The 14354-nt window shown below is 38.0% G+C and overlaps 1 protein-coding gene across 2 annotated transcripts in view; it reads right to left on the reverse strand.

Moving 5' to 3' along the window:
* Positions 1-14354, reverse strand: part of slc25a26 (solute carrier family 25 member 26) — a 40970-nt gene that overhangs the window by 14230 nt on the left and 12386 nt on the right. The gene's annotated exons all lie outside the window — the stretch shown is intronic.

The raw sequence follows: 14354 nt of genomic DNA on the forward strand, positions 1-14354 counted from the left end.
ATTTGTCGTTGACAAAGTTTGTAGCTGAATTGGGATTTTACAGGCATAACAATGTCATTAGTTACTCCTAATAGGGCTGTTTCAGTACGACGCTTGCGATGAGAGTCAGACTGTTGCAAGTTCAGGAGCAGGTCAGTAAGTTTAGTGCGTTTGCTAAGTTAAACAAGAATGTCCCCACTCTAATCAGTAAAACAAATGTCTGTCTAGAGGAGTAGTTATTGCCTTCAGTTTAGGGAGTTTTGTGTTGTCTGTGTGTGTTTCTCGATAGGATTACGCTAAGTGACCAAACGTCCTCTTTTACATCCTGCCTGGAGGGTGGGGGTGGGGGTAATAAATTCCTGAAAATGTCCAAGTTTTCATTGTTTTTCAAGTGAGCAATTAACATGTATCAAAATTGACTGATGCTTTGCGGGACAAATGGGAAGCGTAGTGCACCGTGTTGTTATCGAAACTGGTAGAACGTGGACTGCCCCCAACGCGATCGCGAGGAGTGTAGTGGAAGTAGTGCTGTCACTTTTGAATATTTTTAGAATCGATTAATCTATCGATTATTCGATCGACTAATCAGATTCATTTAAATTTTGCATTAAAGTGTTTATTAACCAGTGATTGGTGTTTATGTCGTACTTCGTATTCGTATAGTGATTTAAAAAATTGGGGGGATTGATGTTCGGTTATTGTTTCCCAAAGTAAAAACAGATGTTTGCAAAGGTCTTATTATATTATTATTATTAAACACATAAGATAATCAGTCTTCTTTCATAAAGGACTACAGAAATCAGTCAACAATTACTGTTAATATGCTGAAATCAGAAGATTTAGACAATTTTAAATTAAAAATGGCTCCAAACAATAACTCAATTATTAAAATAGTTGTAAATTAATTTGATAATGATTACTTGTCGATTAATTGATTAATTTTGACAACTCTAAGGGGAAGAGAAAAAAATTGGGGTTTTCCATGTGCGTGTTATACATTAATAAAGAAAATATATATATACAGTATATAAAGGAAAAAAGTAGGTCTGCGCTCCCAAACCGGAGACATGATCGCAGCGTGGGTTTGATCCCCGTGTTGGATCGACGCCGCGGGATGTTGTTTGCTTGAAAAAAAGCTCTTGGAGCAAAAACGTTTGGGCTTGGGGCATTATGTCGTTATGTATTCATTTGTCAAGACTTCAAAAGAGAGTTATGTTTTTCATTTTATTTTGTACTCATACAGAAAATTGATAAGCAAAATATGATCACCCTAGTTAAAGCTATGCCACTCATTTCCATCAACTTTGTGGTTAGGTGTTGCATAAATGTTAATGCACATTAAAATTAAAATGTGGATGTGAGAAATTATGGAACTGTCGAACCTCCACCATAGAATGCAATGAATGTGGCACATTTCCTGCAAGAGCTCTACTGACTGATACTGATGTGATCCACAATGCTAGGATCAGTAACCAAGTTTATTTTTCTCTGAGACAGGTGTCAGTGGACTTCACACAGTCTCTATCAGTTACCCAATGTATCATTATTTAAACCAGTGTGTGTTTTTTCCTCTTAAATACAGTACACTTATGTCTTACATTAGAGAATGTACGATCTAGTTTTCTGTACATAAAGCGTAGCTGGCCCTGCTACAATAAGCACTAGAATCAGGCAGGCAGAAGAAAATTCTCTGCAGTCTTATTAGACGTCGGTCTGTTGGTGTCCAGCCAGCACAATATGAGGAATGAGAACTCCCCCCATTTTCCAGCTGTGAGCAGATGAGAGTAATCTTCTCAAAAGAATAAAAGTGCACCTGTCTTTTATTACCACCCCAAAGAGTTTTGCGACATTCCAAGCCAAAGAGACAGACAAAAAGAGAATAGAGAAACGGTTGCAATGATACACAGAAAGTGGAATTTGAATTCAGTATTATGAAATAAATTGTGATATAGAAGCCTAATACTACTAATTATAATGGCAAAAATAACTATAATAATAATGAATATTTAAAAAAAAATAATAACAATGGACAGTTGGGTTCTGCAATGGATTTGAAAAGACTGATCCACACCAGACACAGCCCAACACTTTGAATGCTGTGCAGATTATTCCTATTTTTTTAAAGAGTGGAAACCAACACACAAATGAAGGTGATGTTGAAACTGCAGGACTTTATACCAATGCCATAACACATTAACTTAAAACACTGCTTTAGAACAATGCATAACACAGACTTTTTTCTTTGGCTCAAATATATTTCAACATTTGATTGATTGATTTTTTCCCGTGATATCTGTCAATTATTAGAGAAACACAATTTTGCTTAGACCTCAACTACTATTGTCATCTTGCATTAGCAAGGAACATTCTTGTTTTGACAAAGACTAATATTTTACAGTTTGAAGATCAGACTCCCCTGAACCTCAACAGACACAGCTAAAATACTGAACTGGGTCCAAATCCTACGCAGTCGCTTGGCATGGACTACAACAAAAACAGATCATCTCTAAAAGTAGAGCAATTATATAGAGCTGCGTATATTCTGGCAAAAATCCTGTCAAAATAAGGCTCTGCATTTTGGCTACATAGTGAGAACTTTGTTCCAGGAGCTCAGCGGCATCTGCTCCCAAAGCCCTCAAACATCTGTGTTATCCGGCTGGCCTGCAGGGAGACGATTCCACGGCTGGGAAATAGAAGAAGGACTCGCCCACAAACCTGCCATCCTTCATCTGGGTATCTTACATTTTTGCATGCAAATCTTGTCTTTGCACTTGATCATACGTATTTCATCTGATGCGCGTGTGTGAGATGAAGCATTATACGAAGCTTGCTGACACATTTTGCAGCTGATCCGACGTGACAGCGCCACTTGCCCTTACTGTCAGGTTCTATATCATATACATAGAGATGTGGGCTGTGTCACTCTGCTGACACGGCTCCGGGTTGCGTGTTTGTGTGTACAAAGCGAAGTCGCCAACTGTATTAGTGGGGACTTTATTAGTATTCCGCGAGGCTTCGGCCTGTCACAGGTCCTTAAGCACTCAGCGGAGGGCAGAAAAACACATGTCAAAATATATTCCGCATGAGCCTGATTGGAGGACAAGCCAGTTGGCTGCAATTTGACAAACGACTTTTAATAGGTCATACTGCAGCATGTGCATACTGATGAGGTTTTAAGAGAGCGAGGCAAGATGATGGATGTTGAGACAGAAACAAGTTGACAAATGTATAAGAATGGGCGACCGTGCCAAAAGAGAGATGATATTCAACCTTTTTCTTTCCACAAATATCTCATGCTTAATTCTTTTAAACTAGTTGCTACCAGTGAAAATGCCTCAAAATTAAGAATGTGTAATTAAATGTTTTAACAAAGTCTCTCACTGTGTCTGATGCTCAGCAATAACGGTATGAAGACATTTTAACATTATAAATCGGCTTTACACGATAGAATATTTCAGCCAATGACGATCAGCAAGTTTGAAAAACCGATAACTAATCACAGATTTGATCAAAAAATGAAGTAAAATATCTATTTTAACAACTTTTATATTCAACTGCCGCCATTCGCATTGTATAGTGACTGGCCCGGAACCACGAATAGCGAAATCCCACGTATAATTAATACAAATTGAAATGGATTGGGGAAAAATAAATACAAATAAATAAACTCCCAAAAAAATCTACAAAAAAGACAAATATACATTTCATATAACATATTATGTATTATTCCACAGAACCGATCGATGACTTCATTGATGGATCATGCAAATTAAGACATTATCGCCAATTACCGATTTCGCATTAAATATTGGCCAATCCTAATCCAGTTGATCAGATAGATCGGTGTAAAGTCTAATTTTAAGGATGGGAAAATAAACTCAGCAGCCACAACATTAGGTACACCTGAAAACAATATGTAAAACAATTATCACATAACATAAAAAGTTAGCATAATGGTTAATTTGGTGTAAGTTTACATTCACTGCACTGAATTGGACTGAGAGATGTTTCCTCAAAATTACCTCAAAATATAAAACAAATGAACATCTTAAAATAAATGAGTATCATTACAACTGTATCATATTAGGAAATCTTTTTTTGTTTTTGTTTGACAGTACCAACCAAGCCAAACCGCAGCATTACTATCAATGAAGAGAAGTATAATTTGTGATACACAGCCCTTGAATTGGATGTCATTTTGTTCTGCAGGTAAATAAATACGTTGGTGTGACACTGACGATCACCAGTCACACTGCACCTAAGTGAAGAAAGTCAAACCTTGAAAACAGATCATGAACAAGTATGTGCTGAGTCTGTTCTACACTCGCCACCAGATGTGGAGCAAATGATTCATGAGCTGGAGAATGCAGCTGGATCCCATGTTAGTACTTGATACCCAATGACCACTGCAAATCCATCTGTCAAAATGTCCTAAAGCCCTTGGATTTGGAATCCACCACATGAATTATATAGCATGAAGAATTTCAAATTCAATTTATAAAATGAGCAAACACCACTTGATTTGAAACAATCTTGGATTGATTGAGAATTAAGATAACAGCTCTGCTGGTGCAGCACATTAAGGTGCATTAAGTAGTTTTCCAATTGCATCATGCTCTACCTTCTCCAAATTGGAGCTCTGACTTTATCCAATCCAACTTTTTCACAGAGGGATCAAATATGTCTGAGCACTCAGATAAAGCAGCTGTAAAACACTGTATGATGTTGTGTAATGTCAAAAAGATTGCTGGTGATTAATATGAATTGAGTACAAAAACAACATGCTAATTCTCAAATATTGATAACTATGAAAACTCCACTGACGTGTAGAAGAAACAGAAGATAAATGTTTTCTAAAAAAAAATCCAGATGGCAGTCACATGGAGAAGCCATTAGTGGCGGCCTTTGTCAAAAAGTTGAATGAATGTAGGTCATGAGAAGCACAATTCACATTAAAATCTGCATTTAATAATTGCTAATGCATGCATTTTGCAAAAAAAACATTATGCACACACACACACACACACACACACAAAATTGATATTTAAAGGCCTAAACACCCCCGTTCTAACTTCTCATACCAGGTTTTTGTAATTCCTAAACAAGAAATAATTCTTTAAAAAAATGATATATTGATGATGATGATTTATTTATATATATATATATATATATATATATATATATACACTTACTCATTTGCTCCAAAAACATATAAATATGTTCTATTTTAAATATTACCATGCTCCCAAAGACGTATTTATATGTTTTTAATGTTTGTTTGTTTTTTCCCTAGAGCATACAGAAGGCTTTGATGCAGCCTCTGAACTGAAGAGAATGCTTGAAGCAATTGTAGTTATTACAAAAAACGGCCAGCAGAGTAAAAGAGATCAACCAGGGCCATGTTGCAAAAAAAGCTTTCTCCCCCACTGTTTTGAACAGGTTTGTGAATAATTATTAAACTTAGCTTTATTCTAATGCTCATTGGTGCAAAACGGAAACAGATAGAAAGAAGAGACTCTAATCTTTCTTTTGGTAGGTTCCATGTCTTTATAGCAATAGAACACAATATTCTGTGGGCCTTGCAAAATCAGTCAAAATCCAGTAAAACAGCTGGGAGCGAAGGGGGTTGATTCAGTGAAAATGGCTGAGAATGAATGAATTAAGGAAGTATGACATCCATGAAACATTTTCCTCAAGCACCAAATTTCTCAATGCATCCATTGTTAAAGAGTGATCTCCCTCAGGTTAACAGCTGAGCTGCAGCCTATATAAGGTGACTTTAGCTAAGAGGAATGTGCAACTTTAGTGACAGGAACATCTTGTTGTTTAGAGACAGCCTTTACACCTTGAACGTAACGATGCCTTCTTTAAATAATCGCCTACGCCATTTTTTCAGGAAACACAAAAAATGGAACCATTTGCATCATGAGGAGATAATTTAGGCACAAAAAAAATTACTTAAAAGGGTGACGATAAGTGTCGTTTATGTTCTCTCTGATCTCCTGAAACAACTCTCACTTTGCTTCCGCTGGTCCATATTTAGTGTGGTACACATCATGTCACCAAATAGTGCAGTGACTACCTTTTAAATAAGCTGACTGACTGATTATAAGTTTGAAGACCCCTGGAATGCTAATTAGAAGACACACTTTGGTTAAACATGTCTCTATGGTCATATTGTTTTTTATTATGTATTTTTCTACAAGTACTATTGTTTTTATCCAGGTTTGTTTCATGAGATTGTTTTTTTATATATATATATAATTCTGTTGAACCACAATTCAAAAGCAATGCCTGATTTTCATTGTTTAATTTTCAATAAATATTTATTCATTATTATTATTATATATATTTTTTTAATTAATTATTACTTTTGTCAATGGTTATTTCTGTGCCTTGTGTAAGTTTGTCTTTCATTAACAGAGGGGTACCCCCATACCAACAATTTTGTCTATGGGTGTATACTGTATTTTCATATTCATAATGCATATAAAGCAAATAGCTTTGACTAGTGTTTTCTCTAAAACCAAATTTGTCATAGATAAATTAGAGGTCATCCCTCCTAAAGGATGAGCAAGGGGCCCTTTTATAACTTTTACAGTATCACTGTGAGGAGTGTTCAGCCTTAAGCAATTGGCAATCACTCATCTGTTCAACTCCCTTGCGCTGTACAAACTAGAATGTGTATGAATGCACTTGCTGAAGAATTCCACCTGACAGTTTTGAATGCCAAGGGCTGCACTCTGTGTGTGTGTGTGTGTGTGTGTGTGTGTGTGTGTGTGTGTGTGTGTGTGTGTGTGTGTGTGTGTGTGTGTGTGTGTGTGTGTGTGTGTGTGTGTGTGTGTGTGTGTGTGGTGTGTGTGTGTGTGTGTGTGTGTGTGTGTGTGTGTGTGTGTGCGCCTGCGTTTAAACAAGCCAAACTGGAGAAGTCGTTTAAGCAACGCATTCTCCCACAAGCCAATGAAACCACTGTCCCCAGTCGCCCCAAGCTGCTTCATCCTCGCAAATGTCAGTGAGGCAGCATTATTCACAACAAATTAGGACTTGTTTTAGGGTAAACGAGGAGACAAGGGAGCTAATTAAAAGAAGGTGAGGCGGCGGTGGGAGTGTTAGAAACAATGTGCCGGCAAATAATAAAAAAGGTAACTACATAAAATTGAGAGAAATACTTCCCTAAAACAGTATATAATGCAACTTTGTAGGTCAAACAAGAGAGAAAATTCATATTCAGCAACACACTTATTTTTATTGCAAATAAACCACCTGAAGTTCTTGTATGTGAGCCCAGGTGGCATCTGAACATCATTTGGTGGTATATTTCACATATGCTCATAAATCAACCAAATCAAAAGTACAAACCCAATTCCCAAAAAGTTGGCTCTATACACTATACAAATTGTGAATAAAAACTGAATGCAATTATGTGGAAGTGCCAAATTGTTATATTTTATTCAGAATAGAACACAGAGAACAGGTCAAAAGTTTAAACTGAGAAAATGTATAATTTTAAGGGAAAACTATGTTCTGCGCTTCTTGGTCTGCGTTAGAAATGGCTTCTTCTTTGTACTGTCGAGTTTCATCTGGCAACGGCGGCTGGCACGGTGGATTGTGTTCACCCACAATGTTTTCTGGAAGTATTGCTGAGCCCTTTCTGTGATTTCCCTTACAGTAAGCATTCCTGTTTGCGGTGCAGTGCCGTTTAAGGGCCCGAAGATCAAGGGCATCCAGTATGATTTTTCGGCCTTGACCCTTACACACAGAGATTGTTCCAGATTCTCTGAATCTTTGGATGATGTTATGCACTGTAGATGATGATGACTTCAAGCTTTTTGCAATTTTTCACTGGTAAACACCTTTCTGATATTTCTCCACTATCTTTCTGCGCAACATTGGAAGAATTGGTGATTCTCTACCCATCTTCGCTTGTGAGAAACACTGCCACTCCGAGAAGTTCTTTTTATACTCCAATCAAGTTGCCAATGGACCTCATTGGTGGCAACTGGTCTTCCAGCTGTTTTTATAAGTGCAATTGACTTTTCCAGCCTCTTATTGCAAGCTGTCCCAACTTTTTTGAGATTTGGCGGCACCATGAAATTTACAATCAACATCTTTTTCCCTTAAAATTATACATTTTCTCAGTTTAAACTTTTGACCTGTCATCTATGTTCTATTCTGAACAACATTTTGAAATTTGGCACTTCCACATAAATGCATTCAGTTTTTATTCGCAATTTGTATAGTGTCCCAACTTTTTGGGAATTGGGTTTGTATGTACTGTGTCAAGATTTTGTCACAAGCACCAAGATGGTATCAGTGGTAGCATGCGTAGTGAATGCAAGTCTGACGTGACACAGGAAGCCCGCAAGGTCAACCAATTAAGCTGCTGACAGGACGAGTGATATGAACATGCCTGAGGGTCTAGCAAAAACGTGTCCGAAAAGAGTAAATGAGATATTAGTACGGCTGATTGAGAGTTACCGGATAAAATAGAAATGCACCATTTCCACTAGCAATCTCACATGGTCTCAGAGGTGGGCGATTAATTTCTCAAAGCTGCCTTGTGGAATAACTCCAAACGGCCACATCAACGTGCTAACTCTGTTAAATCAGAATTTAATGTCTTCCTTTTTATAAAGCAGTAAATTGTACTGCACTTGTGCAGCCCAGGTATAGCTTGTTAAATAAATTACATATAATTATAGAATTAAAATTGTGACTTTCTCCCAAATCATTACCAGTGCAAAAAAAATAAGAAATAATAATAAGATTTTTGCCGTGGCAGTTGGCGTTGGCACTATTATTTAAAAATAAAAGGTTACTAGAATTGTCTGATAAATCATTGAATATATATTTTAGTTGGCAACACTGAAGGCAAGTAGCTGCTCTTGTTTGCTTGCACTGCTGACACACATGCATATCAAAATAAAAGCAGCGCATACTTGACGTTTTAGGTTGACTTCCTAATGGCTGCAGAGATGGGCCATATGTGGCCCACTGGCCCTACTTTTCCCATGTGTGCTTTAAGTCTACGTTCATGCATGAGGTCAGTGGGGCGGGGAAAAAATGAGCGCCAAACAACAACAAAATGAACAACAAACAGCAGACTTTGGTGCTCGTTTGAGAACCACACCAAGATTTGTATGTGCACGACTGAACTTAATAGTGTATTACAACAACGCTGACTCATATTTACAATTTTATATGTACTAATGGATGAAACAATGGAGCTTGGGACAAAAATTAAGGTCTTCAACGTCAATCCATCGATATTACTCCTTAAATGGCTTATCCCTTTTAACAATAGAGACAAGAGGGAAATTTACAAAGAAAAAGTTCCCATTCCCAACAGTCCAAAACCAGTAAAACCAGCCGTAGAAACTGTTGTTGACTGCACTTCTAGTGTTGATCCTTTTAGAGATTTATAATATTTTGAATTTTAACTGTAGATGCAAAACTGTGTCGGTGTATCTGAGAGTATTTGCATACAAGTTGGGTGGTATTTCATGGACACGTGACACGTGACAAAAGCACGGCACTACCTAAAAACTACAACTGTGTAAGCAAAAAAATAATAATCTAATGCAATTAACAAATGCCAATGAACAACATACATATATGGATGCTCTACATGCAATATTATCTCTGGGAGCAACGCTCACAGCAATGAAACAATCGTTTCAGCTAACCAATCACTGCCTGAGGGCCAACAGAAAAGTTGTTTTTGTGTGTGCGTGTGTGGTTTCATCACTCATGCACATCAAATCAAATGGGAATTGGATAAGCAATAAGCATATTCTGGAAACTACAGTACCCGGTGAGAGAAGTTGGCAGTGCAGTTTGAAATCTCTCTCTCTCTCTCTCTCTCTTTCTCTCTCTCTCTTTCTCACACACACACACACACACACAATCACACTCACACACAGGACCAGCGTCAGTCAAACAAAACCATGTATGGGCCTGATCAATCCGTTGCATGCCTAAACAAAGGCAATGCACAATGTAAGGTTGAATTACAGCTATGATTTTTTTTTTTTTTTAAAGAAACATGGAAAAAAACTGAATCAGTAAGGGAAAAAAAGCAATGAGGAAAGGTCTTGGCAAAGTACTTGACAATTGTGCACTATTTCGCTCAAAACCCAAACCTCAACTTGTCAGTGCTTAAAGAAATAGGGAAATTAATTGGTTTGAACTGCTAACATTTGCTGGGGTTGAGACAGATAATGTTCTTGCTGCGACTGACACATTATACTTCTTTCTTCCATTGGACATTAAGCAGTGACATCACAGCGTGCCCCTTGACTTTCAGGAGTTTTGTTCCAGATGCTGTGGGGTCGTTAGCGCCCCTGCGAGCAAGATGATGGTTGAAGCAGGGGTAAAAGGGGCAGGCCTATGGCTAGCGGAGGCGGGGTCAAGACAGAAGGATACGTCGGGTTGGCAGGGCAGGTGCTGCTTCTGAGGAGCCTTAGATGACTGCCTGGGAATAACACAATGAAACAAAAACAGGACAACCTTTTCCTCACAAATTCATGTGCTGGTGGAAAACGCCATTAAAGTTGTACAGTGTGCATATTAGAAAAATAGAGACAAGCAGCCCTGTTTGGGTGCAATTAAAAATATATATATTGAAAGGCAATTGGAATATTAAGCCTATTATTTCAAAAACAAAACAAACAGCCAAACAATTTAAGGTATCTGCCTTGTTTGTAGTGGTAGTTGTTCTACTGGACTGCACATTGTCCTACATGTCTACTAGGGGTGGGAATCTTTGAATGTCTCACGATTACATTCTATTCCGATTTTTGGGTCTGCGATTTTCGATTGAGAACAACTTTTGATTCAAAATTATTTGATTGGCAATGATTTTTGCTTCAATCTATAGATGTGCAAGGAATTGTAATGATCTACTCCAGTCTGACACGCTAATGCTAATTAGCGTGCTACTCGCGGCACTTTTATCACTCCACGGCTCCACGCTGGAAAAAAAAACTTTTATTGGAATAACGTGATCGTGACTTTTTCCTTCTACTCTCTAATGTGGCTACAACTTAACAGTATATTAGACTGCGTGGAACTACACTGCCCCTCAGTGGCCAAACCGGGTACAACACAAACAGCGCTCCACATAAAGGCACACACAGACAAAGGCAAGACAGTATCAAATAATTTAAATAAAATCGATTCTGGGACATTTAAAATCGATTCTGAATCGTGCTAAATGAGAATCGCGATTCTTATAAAAATAGCTTTTTTGGCACACCCCTAATGTCTACTAAATTTAAGTAGAACAGGCGTACTGTTCAAACATTATTTTTGCATATTGCTGTCGAGGGGATTATGGATCAACTTCAATCTGGTCTGCTGGCACTAAATACCAAACGATAAGGGCATATACCTGAAACTAATCTCTTTTGACATGACATCCAATCCACTCCTGGTCCTCCATTCTAAACAGACTTCCCACCAGTGAACACCCTCCACCGATCACAACTCTTTTGCTAGACATTATTAAAAACACATGCAGGGCGCCTGAGGTTTTCTGCATGGATTGACGCAACAAAAGTTGCGGGAAGAAAATATAGCCTCAAGATTCTAAACAAAAACATTGCCTGAATGTTAATATACCCAACAATCACGTGAACAAGTGGGAGGTTTGGTGCAAAAACAACAACAGAAGTATATATGCACCTCCCTCAAACCGAAAGAGGACAGATAGTAAGTAGCATGTCTGCTTTCCAAATGATATCCATAAATGATGAAGTGTGCTTTACATAATTGTGTCTGTAAGTGTGATCCATAGGTCTCAGGGGCAAAGCTTTCAAATGCATTATACAGAACAGTCATGCACTCATCCAGAGCCAAATCTGCACCATGCAGAGCGCACATGTGCGGGCCTGACACCACAGCAGCAAACTGCTGCACATCTGCCAACAAAACTCACCAGTAACACTGCTGTCCATCATTTGGTGGTTAAATAGGTTCTAAATGCAACCAAGGCAACCAAAAGGAACTGGATACATTATAATATGTACATTATAATATGTACTGTGGTCAAGTATCAGTGAAGGGGGAAATGTGGGACTAACATTCTAAACTCAACAACACTAATATGACAAGCGGCCCATCTATCAGTTATCCAGTGTTAAAATGTGTTAAAAATTAATTTTGCGAGTGGTGTAAGCAACATACATAACAAAGGTACCATTTTTCAAACTAAGCAAATCAACAATGATACTGATGTATGCTAAGGCTCAGGGATGGGAAGGCACTGACATTTGAGTCAGATTTACAAATTGAGTATATGACCCTAACAGAGTGTATTTGCCATTAAATTAGCAGTAGACTAAAATTAAAGGGATACTTAACTCATTAAACCATTTTTAGCAGTAAAAAGTTAATATTTTGTCCATAATTAATTTGATAACTTCATTATTTTTCATGTACCGTACAATTAATACCTTTAAAAACAATATTGTCCACTTGCTGTCAACTGAAGATGACATCACCTGTGCTGAGGAAGTAGGTGACGGCCAATCATGGCTGACCTGTTTTCTGGGTTTGGTCAGTAAACTGAGCCATGATTGGCACAGGTGATGTCATCTTCAGTCCACAGCAAGTGGCAAAATTAGTTTTTAAAGGTATTAATTGTTCATGAAAAATAATGATGTAATCACATTAATTATAGACAAAATATTATCCTCTTACTTTTGAAAATGGCTCAATGAGTCAAGTATCCTCTGAAACAGGTCAGGGCCGACAAGCTTTAACATTAAACCTGTTCAATATTTCCGACCAAAGATCTTTAAATGTAGTGGGAAACCTGACATCTCCAACGTTAATGAAACTGTGAGATGTGACATGAACGGAATGTAGTCAAACAAAGAAGTCCCCTGACTGATGAACAAGGAAGCGGTAGTAAATAAAACAAAATATGTCCTACCCATTCTTATTTCTGTATAGAAGTTAAAGCTAACAACGACCTAGCAACGGGAATATTTGGCCGGCAAATGGTGCGCTAGCAACAGACATAAGGGAGTTTGCAAACTTGGCCGCAAGATCTGAGAACCAAACTATCTTAGCGCTAGCAAGGATGCGGCCAGTAGCAATGTAGATTGATTTTAAATGGGATGGACGAGAAAAAAATCCTTTGCTCAACAGTTGACCAGGAGGAGGATTTGTGATACGTTTGAATTAGTTAGGTGACGAATATGGCTTTGGAAACATGATGAAGATAACGCGCTTCATCATTTTGAACCAGATTGGATTTTTCATTTGTTAGACTATGACGTGTTTTTCGGCAAAAGTACATTGTGTCACCCATTCGAGTTGAGTTGATCATGCGGTGGGCACCCATCACAATCAAGCCTAATATATAGTTTCTTGAGTTGAATACATTTTATTCATTTATTGTTAGTTCTGGCCAACACCACATGTAACGCTACTCTCGGCCTAGAAGTCCATTTAATGCACACAACAGTTTTATTTAAGCCATATTCTGCCACTTTTTGGCTTCTCTCAGGCCCAACTGGCCAAGGCAGACTTTAAAACCGACATTAAGGTGAGGATGAATACTCTTTCCTGTTGAATCTCATCTGATGAACAAGAATTGTGACTCAAAAAACAGCAGTCACACTCGAAATAACAAAACTGGATGTGTGTAGACATTCAAACATCTAATTTAGTGTGTGCAAAGAATGGCCGACACACCTTCATCATCATCGCAGATCACACAAAGGCACCCAACCACACTTTGTCAGGTCAAGTCATGTCAAGGACCTTATCTCCAAAAGTCAACAGGTCATCTTACCACTGAAAGTGCAAATAGATGAGGTAACACAGTAGCAGACAATAATTTTTAACCAACAATGCATGACATCCCTCCCTCCCCACTTCTTTGAAGCTCTATTTTCCATTACTGTCAATCTTTGGTAAACTTTTATGGCTTCAAAGCCATTTGATCAAATAATCAAAAACGGGAGGCGTAAACACAATAACAAGGTAGAGAATACAGGAAGACATGTTTATTTGTTAGCTGAATTGTCTTGCTGTGTCTAATAGTCCAACTTTATAGTGTGGAGTGACTGACTCAATAGTCAATCAACTGGGGCTCAAGGTGCCTCAGACTGTCAGTTTCACTTACAGCCACAGTCATTGTAACCACTACACCAATAAAACATCTAATAGCTCATCTCCAACTCATTACGCCATTTCAAATTGGTGCAGTTTATGTCAAATTGAACGTCACCTTACAGAGCCTTAGATGAGAAGCTGAGGGCACGTATTCATTGCAATGCTGATATTACAAACTCAAGTGTGATAGGGTAATGGAGAGATGAGAGAGGGAAAAAAGAGTGAGTGAGCCAAAATCAAACATACAT

This window comes from Leptonotus elevatus, chromosome 10, assembly GCF_054856555.1.
Source record: "Leptonotus elevatus isolate MCC_2025b chromosome 10, RoL_Lele_1.0, whole genome shotgun sequence".
NCBI lineage: Eukaryota > Metazoa > Chordata > Actinopteri > Syngnathiformes > Syngnathidae > Leptonotus > Leptonotus elevatus.